Raw genomic sequence first — 27,226 nt, 5'->3', positions numbered from 1 at the left:
GAGCACAAAAATTTGTAAGTCTACAACTGTACCTCATGGTGTTTCACTAATAAAAATTTTAAAAAAGAAATACATATATAAACAAATGTTGAGGATTCTGAAGTCCATTTTGAATATAATTTTTTACAGACTAAAATGTGTTATAATTTCTTATGACAGTCCTAGAAAATCAAGACCATAAAGTAAGATGTAGAGGCAGACAAGCTGAAGGAAAAGTCAATTCTCTTCATCTCCCTTTCCCCAAGGGAAGGAAATAGGGGTTTGCAAAGGGGGCTGTTTAGTTGGGGATGAGTCCTCTAGTGTTTTGAGAAGTGTTTTGTGGCCCCAGATCTCCTGGGACAGTCCCAAGCACAACTAATTCAGCTCCTGATGCTCTCCCTCCATTTATCTTGCCCTTTCCAACTTCCTTTGTTCAGGAAAGTGAAGTTTGTGCAAACGCACTTTCATCAAAGACTTTTCACTCTTGGGTTTTCATCCAAGTGAAAGAAGAAAAAGAAGCATTAAAAAAAAAGTTCACATTTCTTGATACTTAAACTGCATCTGCTGCAAAAAAAAAATTTTACCCTAAGTTCAAGTATTTCCTATTCTTTCTATTCTACCAACTTAAAAAATTTACCTTATGTGGGCCAGATAAATAGTGTAGAGATTAAGGTGCTTGCCTTGCATGCAGCTAAGACTGTGGCAGTGGTTAGAATCACAGCACTACATATGGCCCGTGAGCACCTCTGGGTGTGACCGAACTCTCCCACTCCCAAATCACCATACACCAGTATATGCTTTGTCACTTTACCAGATTAGTTTATTATTATCTTTTTCTCTCTTGTGAATAGCCTGTGAGTTGTTACTAATTATAAATTGAAACCATCCTGGTTGGGGACAGTTAATCAGAAATATTTTTCTTTCATTTCCCTTTCTCCCTGTAACCCTCAGCCTTTGACTCTGAAAAATAAAGTTCTTTGCTCCACACAGAGACTCTGAAAAGTAAAGTTCTTTCCTCTATGCAGAGGGGGGATAATTTTTAAAGCAAACACCATTGAAGGATAGAGGTCAAATTTCCCAAAAGTTCTCTGGAAAGACACACATTTGAGAAAAAGGAATGTTGAAAAACCAACCCAAGTGTTGAGTGTCTCACCCCGGGCAGAGGTTGAAGGGGTTCAATTTGATTCAATTTGACTTGTCCCAACTGTACCTACCTGATTTTGCTGTAGAACTGTGACATGAGAACTCTAAGATGAAGCTTGTAAAATCTTGCTATTTGGAAATAGCTCCTTGGAGTGAAAAGCTCCCCAAAGAACACAGTGAGCTTGCTTGGATTCTGCGTGACAGAATCTGAATGAAATTATAAGCAGAACGTGAAGTTCTTGTTCACCACCGCTGTTGTTGGTAAAATTTAGGGAGGAGTGGGTGTGTGAATGTGTGTGTGTGTGTGTGTGTGTGTGTGTGTGTCTGTAAGAGATAGAGATACATATAGAGAGAGACAGAGAGATTCTCTTGACTCACACCAACTAATCATTAAACTAGTAACCTAACTGCTCTTTTTAAAAATGTGTGTGATGGAGACCTTTGGGATCTCTGGGATCAGGTGGACAAGTGCAGGGTACTGCTTCAGCAGGGAAGGAAACTTCCAGAGAAACGGTCCCTCTCTATGTAGAGAGGGAAAGTTGGGGCCACAGAGCCAGATGAGAGTGGGAGCCGTGGGGGTGGATTGGAAGTATTTCCAGGCAGGGAGACTAATTGTTCAAAAATTTATGTCCTCAGAGAATGAGTTTGTGCTTTGTTTATTTAACGCATTTATGCTTCTCATCCATGTCAGCTGAAATAAAAAGGTCTTGGTGAGAATTAGACAAAGAGTTTCTTTAATCCTTGAAGTGCGGATTCCAACCTGGGGATTAACAGTCTAACAGTTTTCACTCTGGAGGAATTGCTTCAGCTTCCACAAGTCTACGTCCAGCTGAAGTCGGAGAACAGTGAAGCAAGTTTCTGAGAGATGGAAAATTAGTAAGAGAATATGGAGATCCTTCAGATATCTGCCTCCAGAGACTAGTTTAAGCCAGTTACCAGTACACTTTCCTTTATGAAGGCCAGTGCATACTTTGGATTCCAATACTTTTTATTTTTATTTATTTATTTTTTTCCCCACAGTTACAAAGTTGTTTGTGACCGGGTTTCAGTTGGATTATGTTCCCACTCCCATCCCTTCACCAGTGTATGTGTATATTTCCCACCACCAGTGTCCCTAGTTTCTCTTCCGTCCTGCCCCTGCCTGCCTCTATGGCAGGCAATTTTCTTCTCTGTCTCTCTGTCTCTGTCTCTCTGTGTCTCTGTCTCTGTCTCTGTCTCTGTCTCTGTCTCTCTCTCTCTCTCTCACACACACACACTCTATTTCCTTTTAAAGGTCAAAATACATCTTAATTCATATGTCCATCCCATGTATAACTCACATGTCCATCCTCTGCAGCTTCAAGCCCAGACTCCCTAAATACCCATCCCACCCCAGCATGGCCAGGCTAGCCCAGCCACTTCATGAATCTTTCCAGCACTGGTTGATTCATCCTGTAAAATCCTTACCCCAGAGCCCACTATGTGACTCCTCTCTTTCTTGCCTGCATCCAAGCCTCAGGAAGATATGAAACGATCCATAATAAAACCCTTTGCTTTCACTATATGCTGTCCTGACCGTCCATCCTTTCTCTGATAACTAGAGCATGGGTGTCTGCATTGGGGCCTTGATTGCCTCTGCTTCCACCTGGAAGCAAAGTCACGTTACGATTTCCATGTCGCCAGGCAGGGCTGAGATGCCATGACAGAGACTTGCGGCCAGCCATGCTGAAAGCCTCACACTGGTCCCACCCAGCAAAGGCCCCAGAATTCAGCCACCCGCTAGCCAGTTGCAGCTCTGGAGCACTGCGACCAGCCGATACCTGCTGCCTTTGCCTCCTTCACGGCTTCAGGATACAAACCCACATGGGACATTTTGTTCCAACATCCTCAGCTCCGGAGCCACAGCTGTGCCCAGACCAGCACTTTCTCAGAGCAAAGGAAGAGGGAGGGTTTTTTGTTTGCTTGTTTGTTTTTCACCCTCCGGCTTTTGCTGTGCTATTTTCCTTGAGATCTTGAGAATTCTTTTTCATTATTTAAGCCAGACTGTGCGAATGACTGCCTTGACTCTTCTCAAAGGCAGATCCCATGAATGAGGATAAGCTCAGCTAGCTGATTTGTGGGGGAGATTCAGGAAACCCTGGTGCGAAAGTGAGAGGCAAGCAGGGTGGGGAGCAATCCAGGGTTATGTGGGAGTTTCACCGAAGGTGACTGGGTTCCATTTGCCCTATGACTTCAGAGAGCCCTTGACGTAACCACTGGGGCCACGATTGCACGTGACGTCATAATGTCCTGGCAGCAGACTCGAAGGCACAGCCGCAGGAGGTTTGAGAATTCTAGTTCCCCCACTGTTCAGTCATCAGAGAAGTGACTCGTAGGTCCCTGTGGGGAGGGTTGGCAGCATCACTTCTTTCTGTGCTCCTGTGGCACTGCAGGGCCCGCTGTCTCTCTGAAATGATTGGATCTGGACCTGAAGTTGCAGATGCTCATCCAGGAACTGGGTGAAGTATTGTAATCCTCTTCTGGAGTAGCCAATACTGCTCTGATACTCGCCAATGACTCCCTTTTTTAGGGTAAGGGGGTGAGGTTGGGCTATAGCCAGCAGTCCCCAGGGATTACTCCTGATAGGTGCTCAGTGGTCACTCCTGGTGGACCATATGAGTGCCGAGGATCAAGCTAGGGGCGGTCCGATGCGAGGCAAGTGCCTTACTCACTGTACTATCCTTCATTCAGCCTGACACTGGAGATTTGAACTCATGACTTTAATTTAGGCAGGTGCCCAAACTGTTTCCCCAAGCTCTCTAGTCATTTTTCCATTCTATTTTCTTCCAAGCAAAAAATGCCTTTGGAAATACTTTCTTCAGTCAGAAGCAAAAGCTTCCTATGTTACTCTATGACAAACCCCAAATGTAGCAGATTTACTAGCAATGAAAAGTCTGGAACATTTAGAAATTCATTCATCTCTTTTCTGATGAAGGACCTTTTCACTGTGTCTGTTCAGAGCTAGACAGAGATTCATTAGTTATTTGTGAGTGAGAGCACGTCAGAAACTCTGGCCAATGTGGCAGTATATACAATATCACCTTAAGAGTGTTAGTTGGATCTACTGAAAAACTCAGGCATGGGCTGGAGCGATAGCACGGTACGTAGGGAGTTTGCCTTGCATGTGGCCGATCCGGGTTCGATTCCTAGCATCCCATATGATTCCCTGAGCACCGCAAGGAGTGATTCCTGAGTGCAGAGCTAGCGGTAACTCCTAGAGCACCACCAGGTGTGACCCAAAAAGAAAAAAAAAACCTCAGGCATGTGGGTTTTACAACCCAAATCTCCAGGCTCCCACGGAGTTAGGGCTGAGTGACTTCCCCTCATCTCTCTATTCTTCCAGGAGCCTGGCTGTCACACCTACGTACTGCCTCTGGCACCATATAAGCACATTAACAGCCCTGATCCAGAGACTCACAAATAAATCTCTGAAGAGAGTCACTAGCTGCAGATTTGTCTCGGACCCAAAATCACTATCCAGAAAAATTTAGCTGCAGTGGTATCTCCCTATTTAAAATTTTAGAATTCCTCAAGTGACATCTCTTACTCTACACCACTAATATGCCACATTGGATGGGGTGTAAAATGGAAGGCAACTGGTCTTGATTAAAATACATAGAAGCACAAAAGGCTCAACCTGTAACAGCATGTTAGTAAATCTCTTATACAAGGGCTTAATGGCTCCAGGCTGATATACAACAATCTTCAAGCACTTTCTTCTAAGGAAAATTTTTTGATCATTTTTAGTAGATTATTTATAATAAGCAGTACAAAATAAATTATTTAGGACCTGCTATTAGGGCAGACTTGGGTAATGGTTGGGAAAGCTTGAAATATTGATGATGGGAAAATATAAATGTAGTGAGATTGATGTTAAAATATTTAATGTAATAAATAATTGTGAACAACTTTATAAAAATAAAATTAAATTTCAAAAAGCGTGTTAGTAATGATTATATATTGCAAGAATGTTTTCAATGGTAGACAAAGTTGGCAAAACCCTCCATGACACTGAAGCTAATCGTATCTTCAAAGATGTCACGCCACTGGCCGAGCAAGTGAAAACAGAGATAGATAAATGGGACTATCTTAAACTAAGAAGCTTCTGCACCTCAAAAGAAACAGTGACCAAAATACAAAGACAGTCTACAGAATGGGAAAGGATATTCGCCGAATACACATCTGACAAGGGGTTGATATCCAGGATATACAAAATACTGGCTAAACTCCACAAGAAGAAAACATCCAACCCACCAAAAAATGGGGCAATGAAATGAACAGAAACTTTTTCAAAGAAGAAATCCAAATGGCAAAAAAGCACATGAGAAAATGTTCTACATCATTAATTATCAGGGAGATGCAGATCAAAACCACAATGAGATATCATCTCACACCTCAGAGACTGGCCCACATTCAAAAAAACAAAAGCAACCAATGCTGGCGCGGATGTGGCGAGAAAGGGACACTCTTCACTGTTGGTGGGAATGTCGACTGGTTCAGCCTTTCTGGAAAACAGTATGGACGATTCTCAAAAAATTAGAAACTGAGCTCCCATTTGACCCAGCAATACCACTCTTGGGAATATATCCCAGAGAGGCAAAAATGTATAGTCGAAGTGACATCTGCACTTGTTTGTTCATTGCAGCACTCTTTACAATAGCCAGAACCTGGAAGAAACCTGAATGCCCAAGAACAGATGACTGGTTAAAGAAACTTTGGTACATCTACACAATGGAGTACTATGTAGCTGTTAGAAAAGATGAAGTCATGAAATTTATATACAAGTGGTACAACACGGAAAGTATCATGCTAAGCAAAATGAGTCAGAAAGAGAGGGATAGACATAGAAAGATTGCATTCATCTGGGGAATATAAAAAAAACAAAATATGAGATTAATACCCAAGAATAGCTGAGATCAACACCAGGAGGATTACTCCATAGCTTAGAGGCCAGCCAGGCATTCTAGGGGAAAGGGCAGCTCAGATAGAGAAGGGAGCACCAAATAAAGGGTGTTTGGAGGATTCTCCCAGGAGGGGAGATGCATGTTGAAAGTAGACTATGGACTGAACATGTTTGCCACTCAAAGCCTCTTTTGCAGACCACAACACTCAAAAGTAGAGAGAGAACACAAGGGATTGCCCTGCCACAGAGGCAGGATGAGATGGGAGGGATGGGGGTGGGAGGGATATTATCCATGGTGGTGGAAAATGGGCACTGGTGGAGGGATGGGTATTTGATGATTGTATAATCGAAACCCAAGCACAAAAATTTGTAAATCTACAACTGTACCTCATGGTGTTTCACTAAAATTAAAAAAAGGAAAAAAAAAGAATGTTTTCAATGGGTTGAGCTAATGGAAGGGATTAAAATTACATTAAAAATGGCTGCTAGAAACATTTAAAATTTAACCCATTGATGTATTTCTATTGTTGATGTTGTATATCTATTGTACAGTGCAGATCTAGGAAGAATTATCACAGGGTTGACTATGAACTCCAAACGAATAAAAAAGTCATCAAATGTTAACTCTGAGCTCAGTTAAGTTCTTAAAGAGGAAGTGATTAAACAACAACAAGAACGCAAACTATGTGGCCCAAATTAAACCTTCACCAGTTAGGGCAAGTCTTATCACCTCACTGAGTCTGTCTCTATTTCAAAGGTGCAAAATCCAGTCTTAAAGGCTGGTGGCATGTTGATAACCGCTCAAGCCAGAGAGAGAGCACGGGAGCAGAGGTGGTTGCTCCTGGTCTCCCTATTTCTGATTGTGTTTAAACAACTGAAAACTAAAAAGAAGTAAGTAAGCGCACAAAAACACACCTACCAAAACAAAGCAAAATCACACCACCACCACCTCAGTTATGTATTAACTGTAGTCCTATCATACCCAGTCTTATTGGTGTAATACCCCCAGTCTTCTATCTTTCTCAAACTCTGGTGAATGTTCTAGAAGCTCAGGGAGGACCCACAGCATCAGCCTGCAGAGATGCAGCATTTCTGAGGACCCACGTGGTTCTGAGTGTTTCCTCTCTTTTTCCTTCTGGGCTTTTGGGCCACACCCAGTGGAGCTCCTACCTCTGTGCTCAGGAGTCATTCTAGGTGATAGTTGGGGGACCATATATGATATGCAAAATCAAACCAGCGTCATCTGTGTGTAAGACAAATGTACCCTTCTGTATTTATCTCTCCAGCCCTGGTGCTGAGAATCTTCTAGGTATTGACTCATTTCAGTCTCATGATACACTATACAAGTTATTAATATCCCACTTTCATTTTCAGGTGAGAAAACTCAGGGGCAGGCACTAAAGCATCTTAGCAAACACAGGTCTAGATTAGCCTTGACGCTCTAGGACTCAAACCCTGAGATGTCCTAGCTCCTGACCCTCTAACCATGCTGCCAGACCCTCCTTCCTGGAAGTAGCATCACCATCGTTCACAACAATAAGTTGTGGCTGAATCTCTGGAAGAGACTCTGGAAGCCCCAAAGGCAGAACAAAGATGCTCTCCTGGACCTCACTGGAGTCCTTTTGGTCTGTTTTGTCCAGTTGTAGTGAAGGTTTTTATTGAAAGCTAGAATCATGCTGGATCTTTTTAGTGACAATCACTGTCACCCTTCACTTAATAAATGATTAAGTGCAAAGGGGGCTGGAATACGTCACCCCCAAATATACCTTTTGGAACATGCATCACTTTGAGTTGATTATTTCTTAGAGACAGAAGACAGAAGATTTGAAAACCAGGTCAAAGTTGTCTTTTGGTAAGACAAACTTATCTTTCCAGGGGAAATACCTGCAGGGGTGTCCCCGTTTTTTGTAGCATGTGGACAAAGATGATAGATAAAATTTAGGGACTTCTGCTTTATCTTTGGAGCAATGGGAAGCAATTTAAATACTGGAAATCTTGGACAGGAGAGATGCAGAATCCAATGCGTGCTTTCCTCATGAATCAAACACCAAATTGTAGATGTTCCATGGGGACCCCTACGCTCTTCTCCATGCATTCTTTCAGAAACTAGACAAAAATACACATCCTGTCAGTGCTCACGTCCTAGTAGAAAAACTAACACAAAGAAGGACATTTTGTTTCACTAAATTCATTGATTAATTATTGGTTTGTATATTATTTTCAGAAGCACAGCTTCACACCTGGATGTGTGTCTAAGTCTCCTGGTTTCCACTGCTAAAAGCTCTAGTGTATCACCTAGCAAGTTGGTCCTCTCCGTCCTCTCCTCCCTCCTCACTCTCCTCCTCATCCCCTCCCTCCTACATCACCACCGTATTTGCCAGTTGAGGGAGACGTTGGTTGCATTTGCTTGGACAATTTATAGTCCACCCAGGAGTAAAACCATCTTTTAATAGTTCTTCACAGTCTGATGTATTTCATTTGGCATAATCACCCCAAATTCCATGCAGTCACTCAAGGTGAGAGTTCATTGTCTTTATTTGCTGAGCAACGTGCCAGTAAAGACATCTGGGAGGCTGCACTGAGATGGCACTGAGCAAAGACTGGAGGGGAGGAGGAACTCCCTCCCTCCCTCCCACCCTTCGTCCCTCCCTCCCTCCCTCTATTCTCTCTCCCTCCCTCTCTTTCCCTCTCCCCCCCCCCCCCCCCCGTGTGTGTGTGTGTGTGTGTGTGTGTGTGCGCGCGCACGTGCGTGCGTGCGTGTGCATTGTTACAGGCAGTAGGAGCAGCAATAAGACTGTACAGAGTCACATGTCTGAACAACTGGAGAAGCAGCTGGAGCAAAGGGGTCAGGATGGCAGCATCAGGGAAGGCAGGAAAGCAGCTTGCTGAGTTTTGTGGGGACTTTTGCACACTTTTCTCTGTATACTACGGACAGCAGGAGAGGCCCATTGGACAGAACCTTCTGGCCACAACAAATTGATGCGTCAAAATTCTAGCCAAGCATGCAAACCAGATGGAAATCACTAGGAAGGTAACATGCTATCCGTTTAGAGCTTCCTATGGCAAGATATCACTCTCCAACTCTTTGATAATGACTGTTCATTAATGATTATTATTGATATGTATTGATAATTGAATGCTATAGTCAAAGCATACCACCTTGAATTGTTTTATTGTTTTGTTTTAATGGGTGTCAGTTGGACTACACCTGGCAATGCTCAAAGGCAACTCCTAGTTCTGTGTTCAGGGTGACAGCTGGGGGTGTTTGGGGGATCATGTGTCATGCCAGGACCAAGTCCGGACTGGCCACATGAAAGGCAAATGTCTTAACACTTGTCTTGTCTTTCTGGTCCCATGTATTATTTTTCTAAGATGCTGCCTTAGACGAAGTTACATTTTCTTCTAAGATACAACAATGTCTGCATTTAGACCAGTTTAGACTGATGCCACGGGGCGTCCAGAAGTCCAGTCATATAGGACTTTTGGACAGTGGAGAAGACTTAGAAGGTGAGACTAAATGTGCTGGCAGGCCCACGGCCCCAACGGTTATGTACTTTGTTCCTTACTGGTCTTTCGTTCAGGGATAAATCAAGATGAGGACATCACCAAAATCAGTCACAGCTGAGAAATCCTGAGAATGGCTGTCACCCAAGGCAAGGACAGGACAAATCTAGCAAGTAGTGATGGTCTGTGGGCCAGGATCCTGGCGGGACACAGAAGACAGACTCAAGTCACAAAAACTGGATAACAAAAGACAGAGTACAGAGCTCCCCCCCAGGGCCTGGGCGGATGAAGTGTGGGGAGTGGTCCTGGGAATCCGGGAAGCTAGCACCCCCAGAGACACTCTACTCCTGGACCGCCTGCAGAGCCAGGAGAAAGGAATCTCTGTTATAAGCCGTTCAGTCTCTGGTTGTATTAAGGCAACCTGGAAGGAGAAAGACAGGAAACAAGTAACCTTTGTTTATTTGTTTTGCTCATCTTGGCTCAGCAAAGCTTTGCTCGGCATCCTCCCCAAGGGACAGCTTGTGGGGGCAGGAGGATGGGTCTGAGAAAACAGAGAGGAGATAGAGAAGCCGGGTCCGAGGGAGCTGCTTAGCTTGCAGTCTTTCAGTTTAGGTTACCAGTGGGGACTGAGCAAGACAGGGATGTCCCAAAAGAAGCCTCGGAGCTGTGAGTAGCCTGAGCAAGCATGGAGGGAATTACTTCCTGTGGGAAGCTGCAGGACTAATGAGTTGGGGCTGATGGTCTGCAAAATAAGAGGAGGTTTTAAAAGTCCCCAGAACTAGAGGGAGTGCATTGGTGAGGCACATGGGGCTGGAATTATGTGCACAAGAAACCGTCATTAATAACAATGTAAGCCACAGACTTTAAATGAAAAAAAATAATAATAATGAAAAATAAAAAAAAAAGCTCCTGAAATAGAGGTTTGCAACTTAGAAAAACAGAGGGAAAATTTCATGCTTGAATATGACCAGTCTTTCCCAGGGCACGGCTCTATCTAGAAACGCCCCTGTAGAAGGAGCCTTGGGCGGGGGTTCTGTGTTTCCTGGTGCTAGCTGGATCTTGCGGGCGGGGAGGTGGGGGGAGGCAGGGGGTAGTGCCCAGAGGAAGGGTGCCATTGCTTGGTGTGATTTCAGGTCTGCTACAGGACACAAAGGGGGTGACTGCACACACAGCCCCGGTTTAACTATTTTTCCAGCCGCGGGTGATCTGACCTCCTAAGCTGTCCCCGACACTTCAACTCTTCACTTCAACACCATCTTCTTTTTTTTTTTTTTTTAATTTTTATTAGTGAAACACAATGAGGTACAGTGCAGACTTACAAATATTTGTGCTTGGGTTTCAGTCATATGATGATCGAGTACCCATCCCTCCACCAGTGCCCATTCACCACCACCACTGATCCCAGCATCCCTCCCACCCCCCATCCCCCCATCCCACCTTGTCTCTGTGGCAGGGCATTCCCTTTTGTTCTCTCTCTCCTTTTGGGTGCTGTGGTTTACAAAAGAAGCATTGAGTGGCAATCATGTTCGGTCCATAGTCTACTTTCAGCATGCATCTCCCATCCTGGACGGATCTTCCCAACACCCTTTATTTTTATCCCTTCTCTATCTGAGCTGCCTTTACACCTTGAGTGTGTGGCTGGCCTCCAGGCCATGGAGTAAGCCTCCTGGTATTTATCTCGGTTATCCATGGGTCTATATCATCTTCTAAAGGTGTTTCCACATGACACCTCATGTGGTGGTCTTTACATTATTCCTAAAATGTACAGTTCTAACAAGAAAGTCGTATGAAGAACGTCAATTCTCCATTTGCCTATTCTCCTTCATGCAGTGCTTTTCTTTTCTTTCTTTCTATTTTTTTTTGGGTGGGGGAAGGTTTTCAGTCACACCTAGCAGTGTTCAGAGCTTACTCCTGGCTTCCTGCTCAGGGATCACTCTGAACAGAGCTCAGGGGACCATATGTGGTGCTGGGGATAGAACCTGGTCAGCTGTGTGCAAGGCAAGTGCCCTACCCCCGTACTGTTTGTCTGACACAACCTGACCTTTTCTGACACAAAAGAAACTCTTCCACCCATCATGCTTGTACCTTGCTTCACTAGTCCCATTACTCTTCTTTTACAAAGGTATGCGTGAGTGTGATTGAGTGTGTGTGTGTGTGTGTGTGTGTGTGTGTGTGTGTTTTGGACACTGCTACTTCTGATCTGTTGTGATGCTAACTTAGAACAAATTTCCTTGCCAGCGTAATTTTACATCTTTTCTTTAGGGTTTATCAATGACCTGAAATTTGGGTTCTTCAATAGGGGCATTATGGAATGTTTTCATGCCGGCTCTGCCATACAATCTACTTAAGCTGTAAATGCTCCTTATCCAGCTCTTGCTGATACTTGGAGCCAGTAGCAACAGGTTCTCTGGGTACTGGTGCTTCATGTTCTACTCTTTCCTCTTGTCCTTGAAGGTTTTCTGGACAGGATCAGGTTCCTTCTTCAATGCCACTGCACTCACAATTCTGTTTTTTTCTCAAATGGCTCTGACTGAAGGAGAGACGAGACCTGCTGAGGAATCTCTGGGATTCTGTTACCTGCACCCAGAGCTGAGTTGCCAAAGACACCACCTGCTGAGATTCCTCTGCTTTGGCTCGAGAGCTCGTGCTCTCCCCAGAGTCTGCGTCGTGCTTGATTTCATCTATCCCGGGTTGGGAACATTCCTCGGATGTCTCTAGTCATGTTCTCTTACAGATAGTGCTGCAGCACGTCATCTGGTAGGTCCACCATTTCTTATGTGGGCTGGGATGCATCCCTAGAAATGCGTCAAAGAATCAAAGGACCAAACATGATGGTTTCTCAGTGTCTGTATTGCAAACCACAATGCCCAAATGTAGAGAGAGTGAGAGTAAAAAGGAAAGTGTCTGCCGAAGAGGCAGGGGGTGGGATGGGGTGGTGAGAGAAATACTGGGGACATTGGTGATGGGAAATGTACACTGGTGAAGGGACAGGTATTCAATCATTGTATGACTGAAACTCAATCATGAAACCTTTGCAACTGTATTTCACGGTGATTCAATAAAAAGAAGAAATGTGTCAAAGGGCAAATGCATTTTTCACCTGGTTGTACTGATAGATTGAGTTTTGTCCGCATGACTGTGAATGGAACCATCACGGATCATTTCCAGGTGAAAAACAACAGAGAAGACAAGAAATGCTGGAGTTTCCACTTTGAAACTTGAGTCAGCGTAGGGTTCTGGTTCTCACTGCTAGTGATCATCTCTGGGTTCCATGTTCTCTAAGAACCGAATCTGAACACCTGTAGCTACCTGGTTCTTACTGCAAGTAATGCTCCCCCCCCACACACACACCTCATTTCCAAGGAAATTAGCTTTTCAATGAGTTCAAAAATTTCAAATTTTCACCCCAGCTGTCCCACGACTTCTAAGAACAAAGGTGATTGAGAGCTCTGGACTCCCCTATCAGACCAAGTACTGTTGTAAGTAGAGATGCTCTAGTGTTTCAAAACTGTCTTAAAAATCCTATCTTTAAGTATCATGCAGAGTGAAATGAGTCAGAAAGGGAGGGCCAGACATAGAATGACTGCACTCATTTGCAGAAAATAAAAATAATGTAATATGAGACTGTCGCTCCAGCCCATATGAGACTATTGCTCTAGCAGGGATGGAGCGATAGCACAGCGGTTGGGTGTTTGCCTTGCGTGCAGCCAGCCTGGCCGAGCCGTGTTCTATTCCTCTGCCCCTCTTGTAGAGCCTGGCAAGCTGCTGAGAGTATCTTGCCCGCACGGCAAAGCCTGGCCAGCTACCCATGACGTATTCGATACGCCAAACACAGTAACAAGTCTCACAATGGAGACGTTACTGGGCCTGCTCGAACAAATCAATGAACAATGGGAGGATAGTGCTATAATATGAGACTAACATCCAAGGACAGTAGAGACAAGGGTTAGGAAGATTGCTCCATGGTTGGAAGCTTGCCTTGTGAGCTGGGGGAGAAGGCAGCTGGGATAGAGAAGGGATCACTAAGTCAATGATTGTTGGAGGGATCACTCGGGATGAGAGAAGTGTGCTGAAAGTAGGTCACGGTCATGGTCCTCCCATTGTTCATCGATTTGCTCGAGCAGGCCCAGTAACGTTGTGAGACTTGTTACTGTGTTTGGCATATAGAATACATCACGGAGAGCTTGCCAGGCTTTGCTGTGTGGGCGAGATACTCTCGGTAGCTTGCCGGTCTCTCCGAGAGGGGCAGAGGAATCGAACTCGGGTCAGCCATGTTGGCTGCGTGTAAGGTAAATGCCTTACTGCTGTGCTATGGCTCCAGCCCTGAAAGTAGGTAAAAGACCAAACATGATGGCCTCTCAGTACCTGTATTGCAAACCACAATGCCTAAAAGTAGAGAGTGTAAGAAGAAAATTGTCTGCACAGAGTCTCCTGCCCCTGTGCCTGGCTGTCCTCGCCAGGGCCCCTTGGAGGGGACTGGGTTGAGTTTCCTTCCCCGCCCCGACCAGGGCTCCGGCAGCTGAAGACCTCCAGAACCAGCCACCACCATGCTGAGACCACTCTCCATACGCATGAAGGTACCGGCAGAGGAACAAAGGCATGTGGGTCCCGGGGCTGAGACCTCCAAGCCTGCTTGGATCGGGGCTGAGCATCCTCCACCCAGATCCTCCATCCTCCAGTAGGCAGGGGTCACACCCACCAACTGGCCCCCTGGCGCCGTGTAATCCCATCAACGGCCAGGACCCAGAGACTATAAAACCCAGCTCCCAGAAGAGAACAGCACAGAGTCTCCTGCCCCCGTGTCTGGCTGTCCTCACTGGGGTCCCTTGGAGGGGAGCGGGTTGAGTTTCTGACCAGGGCTCCGGCAGTCAAAGACCTCCAGAACCAGCCACCACCATACTGAGATATCTTATTATCTCATTCTTACTTCGGACAAACTGGCAGGCTACCGAATGTAACCTGCTCACACGGCAGAGTCTGGCAAACTCCCCGTGGCGTACCCAATATGCTAAATACCAGTAACAATGATGGGTCTCATTCTCCTAACCCTGAAGGAGCCTTGAATATAGCACTTTTTAAAAAATCTCAGGGCTAGGATGAAGGAGACGTTACTGGGGCCTGCTTGAGGCAATTGACGAACAACAGGATGGTCGTGATCGTGATCGTGAGAGGCAGGGGGAGGGTTGGGATGGGGGTCAGGGATACTGGGTACATTGGTGGTGGAGAATGTGCACTGGTGGAGGGATGGGTGTTCAATTATTGTATGACTGAAACTCAATCATGAAAGCTTTGTAACTGTATCACATGGTGATTTAATAAATAAATAAATAAATAAATAAATAAAATCCTCTCTTTACTGCAAAAGAAGCCTATGTTTCCAAAACTTTCCAGTAGATTATGTCTTTATTTGGAAAACGACCACAGCCTTTGAAAAAATAAAGGCAAACAAAAACTTAACTGTTAATACTATTATTAACCACCACTGCCACCACCAAACAAATGTGAGCAAACCACAACCCAGGGGTTCTGCTAATTTGTAGAAAAGTGGCTTGGAGTATGTTTTGCTCTTAAAAAACAAAACAAAACAAAATAAACAAGACTGACCAAAAGAACTTTCTACCTTTCAGCAGGTCATGAAAAAACTAGATTCAACTTAGCAGTTTATAAAAGACCTCAGGAGAAGGATATTTCTGACCTTATGCTACACCCAGGTAAGGGAGAGGTTTTCTTTGTAATCTCTGGTATTTTGATTTTATCATTTTTGTTTGTAGCTAAATGTTTTGACAGGAGTTGAATGTATTTGTAAAAATACATTGAATTTAGACCTTGCAGTAAAAGCCACATGCAGGAAACGACAATCAACTTTAAGCGGAAGGGACATGTGGTAAATAGAAGATAAGGAAAGAACCAGAAACATTTCATTTTCTTAAATTTTTTTTATTAAGGCTCCTTGTTTTACAAAATTATTCATGATTGAGTTTTGGTCATACAATGATCGAACACCCATGCTATCAACTGTGCCAACATTTCTCCACCAGTGTCCCCAGCCAGAAACGTTTTATAATGCATTTGGTTACTACCTCGCCTGGTGAAGATAATGCATTGCATCACTGTGAATTTGGGTAATTATAGAATCATCTTGCAAGATAGTATGTCAGGCCATTGTTCCTGCTAGTGGCTTTTGAGGCTGAAGTTTGGAGAAACTCATTTTTTTTTAATTAAAAGTTTTTTTTAGTTTTATTTAAATTTTATTCTATTTTATTGAATCACCGTGAGATAGTTACAATCTTTCATGTTTGGGTTACAATCACATAATGATCAAACACCCATCCCTCCACCAGTGTGCATTCCCCACCACCAATATCCCTGGTATATCCCCCTTTCCCACCCTCCCCCTGCCTCCATGGCAGACATGATTCCCCATAATCTCTCTCTACTTTGGGGCATTATGGTTTGCAATACAGACACTGAGAGTTATCATGTTTGGTCCTTTATCTACTTTCTGCATACATCTCCCATCCTGACTGATTCCTCCAGCCATCTTTTTCTTAGTGATCCCTTCTCTATTCCAGCTGCCTTCTCCCCTTTGCTCATGAGACAGGCTTCCAGCTATGGAACAATCTATCTGTCCCGTGTATCTACTACCCTTAGGTGTCAGCCTCATGTTATGTCGTTTTATACTCACAAATGAGTGCAGTCCTTCTATGTCTGTCTCTCTCTCTCTCTTTCTGACTCATTTCACTTAGCATGATACTCTCCATGTCTATCCCTTTATAAGCAAAGTTCATGACTTCATCTCTCCTGACAGCTGCATAGTATTCCATTGTTTAGATGTACCAAAGTTTCTTTAACCAGTCATCTGTTCTAGGGCACTTGGGTTGTTTCCAGATTTTGGCTATTGTGAACAGTGCTGCAATGAACATATAAGTACAGATGTCATTTCTACTCTGCTTTTTTGAATCCTCAGGATATATTCCCAGAAGTGGTACTGTGGATTCATATGGAAGGTCAATTTCTAGTTTTCGAAGGACTGTCCATATTGTTTTCCAGAAAGTCTGGACTAGTGGACATCCCCACCAACAGTGAAAGAGTGTCCCTTCCCCCCCACATCCCTCTGGTTGCTTTTGTTCTTTTGAATGTGTGCCAGTCTCTGTCGTGTGAGATGATATCTCATTGTTGTGTTTTTTTTTGTTAGAATAACCAACAGTTTATTAAAAGCAAAAATATGAACGCTTCACAAATTTGAGTGTCATCCTTGCTCAGGGGCCATGCTAATCTTCTCTGTATCATTCCAATTTTAGTATATGTGCTGCCAAAGCGAGCACTCATTGCTGTTTTGATTTGCATCTCCCTGAGGGCTAGTGATGTGGAGCAGTTTTTCATGTGCCTTTTGGCCATTTGTATTTCATTTTTTTTTGTATTTTATTTTACTTTAGGTAAAGGCCCTCCCGTTGATCGTCGATTTGCTCGAGCGGGCCCAGTAACGTCTCCATTGGAGACTTTGTTGTTACTGTGTCTGGCATATCGAATACTCTCGGTAGCTTGCCGGGCTCTCCGAGAGGGGCGGAGGAATCGAACTCGGGTCGGCCATAGTGAGACACCATGAGGTACAGTTGTAGACTTACAAATTTTTGTGCTTGGGTTTCAATTATACAATGATCAAATCCTATCCCTTCTTTTTTTGGGGAACTTTTGTTCATTTCTTCTCCCATTTTTTGATGGGGTTGAGGAATTTTTTCTTGTACAATTCTATTAGTCTCTTGTATATCCTGGATATTAATCCCTTATCAGATGGGTATTGAGTAGATATTCTTTCCCATTCTGTAGGCTCTTTCTGTATTTTGGACACTGTTTCTTTTGAAGTGCAGAAGCTTCTTAGTTTGATGTACTCCCATTTGTTTATGTTTGCTTCCACTTGCATGGTCAGTACTATTTCATCCTTAAAGATGTTTTTAGCTTCAATGTCGTGGAGAGTTCTGCCTACATTTTCCTCTATGTACCTTATGATTCATGTCTGATATTGCGGTCTTTTATCCACTTTGATCTGACTTTTGTGCCTGGCATTAGACAGTGGTCAGAGTTCATTTTTTTGCAGGTAGCTATCCAGTTTTCCCAGCACCACTTGTTGAAGAGGCTTTCCTTCTTCCACTTCACATTTCTTGCTCCTTTTGTCAAAGATTGATCACTTGATCACTTGACTTCCCGTTAATCGTCGATTCGCTCGAGCAGGCACCAATAACGTCTCCATTTGTCCCTGTCGCATGCTAGTGTAGCCCAATGGCATCTGTTCCTCTAGGAACATGAAGAGCCTCAGACCGATTGTTCATGATCTTGATGAAGAAGTCCGACCTTCTGGTAGGTGGGCGGCCACGTGGTCTTTTGACATCCCGTGGAATCCAGTTGGTAACAGCTCTAGTCCAGTGGTCGTCTTTAAATCTCATTACGTGACCAGACCATCTGATTTTTGACAGCTTGGCAAACGAGACAGGGTCCCTGATTCTTGATTGTTGATGGAGGTCGGAACTCCAGATTCTTTCTCACATTTGAGTGAAACGTGATATTCCAAGCATAGCTCTTTCAATTCCTCTTTGGGAGACCCGAGTAGCGTTCTCATGCTGTTTGTGTAGGGCCCAGGTCTCTGAGGCATATATTAATGCAGGAAGAACAGTGGAATCAAAGAGATGTGCCTGGAGCCAGAGGTTCTTCGTCCTCTTAGCTATTTCTTCGATGCTCTTGAAGGCGTTCCAAGCCACGCTCTTCCTCCTGTGCAGCTTGGGTGCCAGGTCATTTGTCATGTTGACTTCTCAACCTATGTACACATAGCTGTTGCATTCAGAGATGGTCGTTCTGTTGAGAGCAAATGGGGCATCAGGAACGAGGCTGTTTCTCATAAACATTGTCTTCGTAAGATTCAGCTGTAGTTCGACCTTTCCACACTCAGGGTTGAAGTAGGCCAGCATTTGTGCCACTTGGCTGATGTTTGGTGTTATTAAAACAATGTCATCAGCAAAGCAGAGGTGGTGTAGTTGCCGACTGTCTATCTTCACTCCCATTCCTCCCCATTTCAGTCATCACATGATGTTCTCGAGGGTGGCACTGAAGAGTTTCGGTGAAATGATATCACCCTGCCGAACCCCTCTCTTGACATCAATGATTATTTCTTTGTAGAAAGGTGAGGTCTTGGTAGTGAATCCGTAATACAGCTCACGGAGAATCTTGATGTATTGAGCTTGAATGCCCTGATTGGTTAGGGCTTCAATGACCGCTTCCGTCTCAACAGAATCAAAGGCCTTCTTTAAATCAATGAACGTTAGACAGAGCGGCATCTTGAACTCCCGAGAAACCTCAATGAGCTTGGTTATCGTGTGGATATGGTCGATGGTGCTGAATCCTTTGCGGAACCTGGCTTGCTCGCATGGTTGTCCTTCATCTAGTGTTCTGCCAATCCTATTTCGGATGACTCAAGTGAACAACTTGTAGATGACAGACAATAGGCAGATTGGGCGATAGTTGCCAATGTCATGGATGTCTCCCTTCTTGAACAGTAGTACAGTCCTGCTGGTTTTCCATTGGGATGGAAACTTGCATTCAGACAGGTAGCATGTGAAGAGCCGAGCCAGTGTATTGATGAGTACTGACGGCAGGTTCTTCAGGTGTTCAGGTCTTACCTTGTCTGGGCTGGGTGCTGTTCATTTCTTTATTGACAAAATGGCGTTTTGGATTTCGGAAGGGAGAACGTTGGGAACGACATATCCATCCTGTGGAATTTTTTATGTCCGCAAGTGGACATGGCTATCAAAGAGATTTGAGTAGAAGTCATGGATAATCTTCTCCATTGCCGTTCTGGAGAATGTGATAGATCCATCAGGACATTGGAGGACAGTCATCTTGGTTTTGTAGTTGGCGAAGGACAGGTGGGAATTACGAATACTTTTCCCGGCTTCTGCCGCATCTACCAGCACTTCTGCTCTTCTCTCTTTGAGGTCTTCCTTGATCGCCATCTCTGCACTGCTTTGCGAGCTCGGACATTAGCTTGTGGTTGCCTGAGGCATGCGCCAAACCACATTGGCGAATAAGCTCAAGAGTTTTCGAAGACAGGCGGTTTTTTGTGGCTATCTCTCTCTTGGCATTCCTCGCACAATCATGGAGGTGCTGAACCAGTCGATCGTATTCCTCGTCAATGCTGTCAACAATGGCATCTTCCCATATTGCCGCAATAGTGCCAAAGAGCTCCCAGTTGGTGATCGTTCTGGGAGTTCTCTATTTAAACTTTGCAGCCCTTTCTCCCTGCTCTGTGAAGTAGAATTTTGCATGAAGGAGACGGTGGTCTGATCCCGTTTGGAATTTTGGGACAACAGCGACATCAGTCAGGCAAAACTGTCGATTGAATATGATGTGGTCTATTTCGTTGTGGAATCGTCCACTGGGAGACTCCCATGTCCAACATTTAGATTCGGCCTTCTGGAACTGTGAGTTACCATGGATGGTCTTGGTCGACATGATGAACTCAGTCTCTCACCCTGTTCATTCCATTCCAGGCCATGGGTCCTGATGTGAAGTTCTTCAGCTGATCTTCTCGGTCCTATCTTGGCATTAAAATCACCCACAGTGATCTTGTAGAAGGTGTGGTCTTCTTTGTAGAACTTCTCCAGCTCCATGTAGAACTTCTCAATTTCTCCTTCATCATAATTAGATGTTGGTGCGTAGATAACGAAGATAGAAACTGCTGGCAGTGAGCCACATCTATTCAAATGTAAACGTCTGATTTGGGTTGTTAGGCATTCGAATGAATCAATGCTTATGGCCAATTTTGTGTTGACAAGGACACGGATGCCTCCAACACCTCTTTTATCGCATGTTCCGAGGAACAATTCTTCTCCAGTGTTGAAAACGGCATGATGAGATTGGTGCCTTCTTGTCTCGGTCAGACCAATGATGTCATACTTGATCTTTCACGCTTGTACCATCAGGTCCTCGATGGATGCATCTGATGCTAGCGTACGTGCATTGAAAGTACAGATGATCGTCTGTCAAAGATTAAGTGATCAAATATTTGGAGGTCTGTGACAGAATATTCGACTCTGTTCCATTGGTCTCCAGGTCTGTTTCTTGCCCAGTACCATGCTGCTGTCTTAATTCACGAATCACGACCATCCTGTTATTCGTCGATTGCCTCGAGCAGGCCCCAGTAACGTCTCCTTCATCGTAGCCCTGAGATTTTTAAAAAAGTGCTATATTCAAGGCTCTTTAGGAGAATGAGACCCATCATTGTTACTGGTATTTGGCATATTGGGTACACCACAGGGAGTTTGCCAGACTCTGCCGTGTGGGCAGGTTACATTCGGTAGCCTGGCAGTTTGTCCAAAGTAGGAATGAGATAATAAGATGTCATAATAAGATGTTGCGTGGCTGCAAATGTGGCCGTGCGGTTCTGGGAGCTAGGTTTTATAGTTTTAAGTTGAACAAGTAGAAATATAATTTTTATTTGATGTTTCTGGCTTTATCTTTCTTGCACCCCACTTCTTCAGTTAGTACACTCAAAAATGCAAGTACTTCCTCCCTTAAGAGGTCAGGTGCTTTCCCTAACCTTGTTTCTGGTTCTCAAAAGCAGGATATATAATCACATATTCTAATAGCTGAAAAGTCGTGTTTTAAATTTCTTGGGGAAAATCACAAAGCTAAACATTTCCCTTTCTCTTTTATTTCTATAGATCATAGTACTTCTGCAATATAGTGATGCCATCAAAAGGAGTTACAGAAAGAACCTTGAGGCAACAAAATGTACATTGTTTCTTTACATCTGCAGGGCAGTAATTTTGGCCTGGGGAAAGAAGATACAAAACCAAACTGAAACCTTTCACAAGCACTTTCACAAGCTACAAGCACTTGGGCTTGCATCCCAAAGACCAGTCTGCTAGAGCTTGGAATCTACATCCCCAAGACAAGTATCTGAGCTTTGCATACCAAAGACTAGCCTGCCTAGAGCTGGGAATCTACAACCCAAAGATCAGGCCTGGCTAGCACCTGAGATCTGCATATCTAAGACCTGCTAGGTTCTGTGAGAAAAGGGAAACTGCCTCTTACAAATTTTTCATAAAAGTTAGCTGAGGCTTGTAAGATAAGTTCTTGCTTTCTCTAAACTCTTATTTCACTTTTGTTTTAGGCTCTAATTCCACAGCTCTTCCTGGACAGTATAGATTCTTAAGTTCAAAAGAATTACAACTGTTAATAACCATTAATGTTCTTCCAATAAGAAATTTAGATTGAGAATTCTGCTTTCTTTGTAGGTAACTTTCTGATAAGAAATCTTCGTTTAAACCTTGTCTAGCAAGTTCCAGAAACAACTACACTTCTTAAATCCCTAGGTTGCATATCACTCACTGACTTCTCTAGAATTAGTACTTCTGAGTTCAACCTGGTTCCAGCACAACCTGTTCCACACAGACAGACAGACAATGAACTGACTAAAAACACGTACATGTGCACCACTCACTGACTTCTCTAGAATTCCTACTTCTGACTTCAACCTGGTTCCAGCACAACCTGTTCCACACAGACAGACAGACAGACAGACAATGAACTGACTAAAAACCACATGTACATGTGCACACGTCTGCAGTTGATTGATAAGCCGGCAAAATAATCTATGACAAAGTTGTTGAAACCTAAGGTGGTCAGATGTTAGATGTTACCATATTTTGGTCAAGGCTAGTTCTGAGGCAGGGAGCTAGTATCATAATCTTGCATTTTCCTGCCTACTCTGCTTTGATAATCCTATTTCTTTTGTTACCTGCAAAGATCTGACTGCAAAATGATCTGGCAATGCAAACTGCCATTCACTGTATATCCTTCCCAATATTCTAACTTATGCTCAGGCCACGTGGTGTTACAGAGGTCAACAAGACATTTCTTATTTAAGCTTTCTAGCTTCAGGCTCCTCCGGAGTTTTAATAAGCAACCCATAGGAGAATGTTTAGGTACTGATGTAGAATTTCCCGTATTTCCTAATTGCAAGCAATAATCTATGAAAAAGATGGTTCCTTGGCAAAACTTTTCTTCAGGTCTATTCAGGGGACTCGAACCCCTTTACTCTGGCCTCTCCCGTCTTAATTACTACTGCTTTATAGTATAGTTTGAAGTTGGGAAGGGTGATGCCACCCATCTTCTTTTTACCAAGGATTGTTTTAGATATTCGTGGGGGTTTATTGTTCCATATGAATTTCAGGAGTGTTTTGTCTGTTTCTTTGAAAAATGTCATGGGTATCCTGATAGGGACCACATTGAATTTGTATAGTGCTTTGGGCAGTATTGCCATTTTGATAATACTAATCCCACGTATCCATGAGCAGGAGATGTGTCTCCATTTCTTAGTGTCCTCTTTTATTTCTTGAAGCAGTGTTTTGTAATTTTCCTTGTATAGGACCTTCACCTCTTTGGTTAAGCTGATTCTGAGGTACTTGATTTTCTGAGGTACTATTGTGAACGGGATTTTTTTAAAATGTCTATTTCTTCTCTTTCATTATTTGTATATAAGAAAACCATGGACTTTTGGGTGTTGATTTTGTAGCCTGCCACTTTACTAAACTGAACTATTGTTTCTATGAGAAACTGTCATTTTTACTGTGTGCTGTTGAGTCGTGTGGTGCCTGGCCATATCTGCATCTGAGACATTCGGTCTTCAGTGGATCTTTCAGGAATCAAGGTCCTTATGCCTTTGTCTGTGACATTGGCTGAAGAAGACAGTGGCTGTCCATAAACAAATACAAAAGCACCTACTTCCAGGACTGTCTTGTCACAGAAATGTCTTCTTTCTCTCCTTTCTCCCACACTATCTCATGAATAGATTGGAGCGTGAGGGCAGGGTTGGACCACATTTGGTGGTCCACTGGGGCCAATTTTAACTCTGAGCCCAGGAGTGCTAAGGGCATCATGAGGTGCTGGGGATTGAACTAGGGTTGACCTCATGTGCTGTTAAGTGCCTTAATCCTGTTTTAGCTCTTAGGCCCCAAATGTTTCACTAAAAAACCAAACCAAAACAACACACAAAATAATGACTTTGGAGCTGGAACTATAGTACAGTGGGCACTGGTGGAGGCAAGTGGACACTGGTTAAGGGATCATTGTTGAAATATTATATGCTTGAAACCCAATCATAAATAACTTTGCCATTTCATGGTGGCTTAAAAAAATGAAAACACAAACAAACCCCTAAAATATAAATTTTTTTAAAAAAAGGTGCTATCTTGTCTCAGAGCCAAGAGAGTATTCTCCCAGGGAGAAATTGTCATGCCCTGCAGACCGCAGGATCACCCAAGAGTTTCTGTCCAGGCTTTCCAGGGAGAGTTGCAAGAAGTTCTCCCTGTTACAAGAAGAAGGGTCAAGTTGCAAGAAGTGTTGACACTCAGTGACAGATAAACATCAGTGGGCATTTGGGAGGGGCTGGGTGACTGGGAGGGAGCTGTGGGCAGCAGGGGCAGAGGGCCTGTGGAAACTCTGTCCTACCCGACCAATTCTGTTTTTATTAAAAATCTCACCTGGGGCTCGAGACATAGTCCAGGGGTTAAGGCACTTACCTTACACACAGCTGACCTTAGTTTGATCCCGCCCAGCAAATCATTGCCTCCAAACCTCCAGGAGTGGTCCTTGAGCACAAAGACAGGCATAAGCTCTGAGCACAGATGAGTGTGACTCAAAATAAACAAACAAACAGAAGATCCATCCGACCCTGTGTAGAGATCTAGTTGACAATACTGAATAATCTATGAATTGAGCAGCATCTAAGCAAATAGGGCTGGAGCAATAGCACAGTGGGTAGGGCGTTTGCCTTGCATGCAGCTGACCCAGGTTCAATTCCTCTGCCCCTCTCAGAGAGCCTGGCAAGCTACTGAGAGTATCCTGTCTATACTGCAGAGTCTGGCAAGCTCCCCGTGGTGTATTCAATATGCCGAAAACAATAAAAAGTCTAACAATGGAGATATTACTGGTGCCTGCTCGAGCAAATTGATGAACAATGGGAGGACGTGCTACAGTGCTACAGTGCTGAGCAAGTGAAAAGAAACCGCCAACTATATTCAATGTAAGGTTTCTTTAAGACAGTTGAAAGGTGGGAGAAGATTATTAGCAAAAGAAAAGAAAGTTTATTTCGGGCAAAGTAACCTTCTCTTAGGGCACAGACTGCTTCACTAGTGGTGGTCTGGATAAGTCAATTGAATATTTAAAATTCCCACTTTGGGTCGAGGTGAAACTGCAAGGACGTTAGGTAGTAGGTCTTGGTGGCATATGGAATGAAAGCCTTTATTCTGGATCTTTATTATTATTTTTATTCATTTATTTATTTTCATTCTTTTTTTTTGCTTTTTGGGTCACACTCAGCGATGCTCAGGGGCTACTCCTGGCTCATGCACTCAGGAATTACTCCTGGCGGTGCTCGAGGGACCATATGGGATGCTGGGAATCAAACCTGGGTTTATTTTCATTTCTTTAAAAATTAATTTATTCTTACAAAGCTGTTCATGATTTGACTCAGTCATACAGTGTTCCAACATCCATTCCTCCACCAGTATACATTTTCCAGCACCAGTGTCCCCAGGTTCTCTCTCATCACCATTCACTTCCCTCCCTTTGTTATTATTTTTAACAACATTTAGAACTCCAGCTTATTTTTTAAAGCAAAATTTAAAAACCATCCATGCATGTACAGTACCCTAATTTCAGTAAGTTCTGCATGGAGCTTTCTTTTGAAATTATATTTGTTTTTGTTTACCCTGTAGAATGTTAGGTTGAGAACAGTCTGAGTTGCCTCTCTGGGTCTATGGAATGGAATGGAATGTGGTCCTCCTCCCAGCTGGGATGTTTGACCTTTAGCCTGTGTGTCAGAATAGAAGAATGGAAAGTACAAGTGTCTTAGAAATCAAGTAAACAGCTTATAAGAAAATCTGCTGAGAAAAAAATTGGCATGAATGTTAGGGTATGAATGCTGGGGCTCTGAAATGCTGTTGAGACTATTATATAAACTTTGAGTAAGTTAAGAGTGGGCTGAATTTGACACCAATAACGGCTTTCCTGTGGGTTTTATAATTCATATGCTATGCACACTACTTGAGGGTTTAAATCTGTGTTTCCTCTGAGGAACTTTTCTCATCTGTACTCTAGACACCATATACCGTTCACTTATCAATTGGAAGTGAGGATTTTTTATATTCACATCTAGGACAGATTGGACATTTAACACTGACAATGTTACCATGAGACTGGCTTTGTTCCTTTGTGGATCTTTGAATTTGGAGTATAAAATTAGCCTATGGAACTTCAGGTGCTGATGCAGTTACAGTTATTAATGAATGGAACAGCTTTAAGAAGGGCGTTTTGGATCCCTGATGTTGTATGTGCAGGTCTCACGCTGGTTCTCATGTAAGTAGTGCTTGGTCCACACAGCTCTCTCGCGGATTTGATTCCTCAAAGTCTGTGCTGGACTCTGTCTGGTTCTGTCTCTCCAAATCCACCCCTACCCTCCTGTTGTGTCTCTGGAGGTCTGCAGCCGACATTTCCAGCCCCACGGTCCAGCAGCCCTGTGACCCGTTGGCTTGGCTTTGCTCTCAAGTCACATGCCCGTGAGAACCGTAGCTTTGCTTCTCTCTGCCTGGGCACAGGTGAACCCAGAGGAAGTTGCTAGACCTGGTTTCCCTTTTTAAAGGTTCTTCTTCCCACCTCTTGGCCATTTCCATTTATCTGGCTATTCCACGTGTTTAAGATGGCCCACTGTCGTTAAGGTTACCTTGCACCCCTCCTTTCCCTGCCTGTTCCATCACCACAGTAACTGAGACCGTTCCTGTGGATCATGGGGACACATTGCTATGCAATGCTTGTCCTTGAAAAAGAACAAGAAGAATGGAATGGAAAAGAGGAGCTTTGCTGGCAGTGATTCAGCTCTTGGCACAGGCTGGAGCCCAGGCTCTCTCCTTAAGTTGAAAAGAGAAGGAGCAGGGCCTGGTTTTCTGCCCAGCAGAGGTATTGATATATATTCCATGTATAATTCAGCCGTTTTTTCAGGAAACTCTACATATTCACGAGGGAGAGCAGTGAGCAGACACATTTAGGGACAAACAATGAATATACATCTCGTGTAGAGGAAGCTGGTTTTTATAGTCTCTGAGTCTTGGTTGTTGATGGGATTACACGGCGCCAGGGGGCCAGTTGGTGGGTGTGATCCCTGCCTACTGGAATTTGGAGGATCTGGGTGGAGGATGCTCGGCCCCAATCCGAGTAGGCTTGGAGATCTCGGCCCTGGAACCCGCGTGGCTTTGTCCCTCTGCCAGTACCTTCATGTGTGTGGAGAGTGGTCTCAGCATGGTGGTGGCTGGTCCTGGAGGTCTTCGGCTGCCGGAAGAGAACAGTGCAGTCTCCTGCCCCCGCGCCTGGCTGCCCTCGCCGGGGCCCCTTGGAGGGGAGCGGGTTGAGCTTTCCTCCCTGTCCCGACCAGGGCTCCGGCAGCCAAAGACCTCCAGAAGCAGCCACCACCATGCTGAGACCACTCTCTGCACACATGAAGGTACTGGCAGAGGGACAAAGCCATGCGGGTTCCGGGGCCGAGATCTCCAAGCCTACTCGGATTGGGGCCGAGCATCCTCCACCCAGATCCTCCAAATTCCAGTAGGCGGGGGTCACACCCACCAACTGGCT

General features: G+C 44.1%; 1 non-coding gene across 1 annotated transcript; it reads right to left on the bottom strand.

The window, feature by feature from the left end:
• Positions 1-16,765: 16,765 nt before the first annotated feature.
• On the bottom strand, positions 16,766-16,872 carry LOC130016597 (U6 spliceosomal RNA). Its single transcript, XR_008791242.1, has one exon. It is a non-coding gene; the product is annotated as a U6 spliceosomal RNA (small nuclear RNA).
• Positions 16,873-27,226: the final 10,354 nt, after the last annotated feature.

This window comes from Sorex fumeus, unplaced genomic scaffold (assembly GCF_029834395.1).
Source record: "Sorex fumeus unplaced genomic scaffold, SorFum_2.1 ptg000157l, whole genome shotgun sequence".
Classification (NCBI taxonomy): Eukaryota; Metazoa; Chordata; class Mammalia; order Eulipotyphla; family Soricidae; genus Sorex; species Sorex fumeus.
Note: the sequence above shows the minus strand (reverse complement) of the source record. Positions and strands in the feature narration are given on the sequence as shown.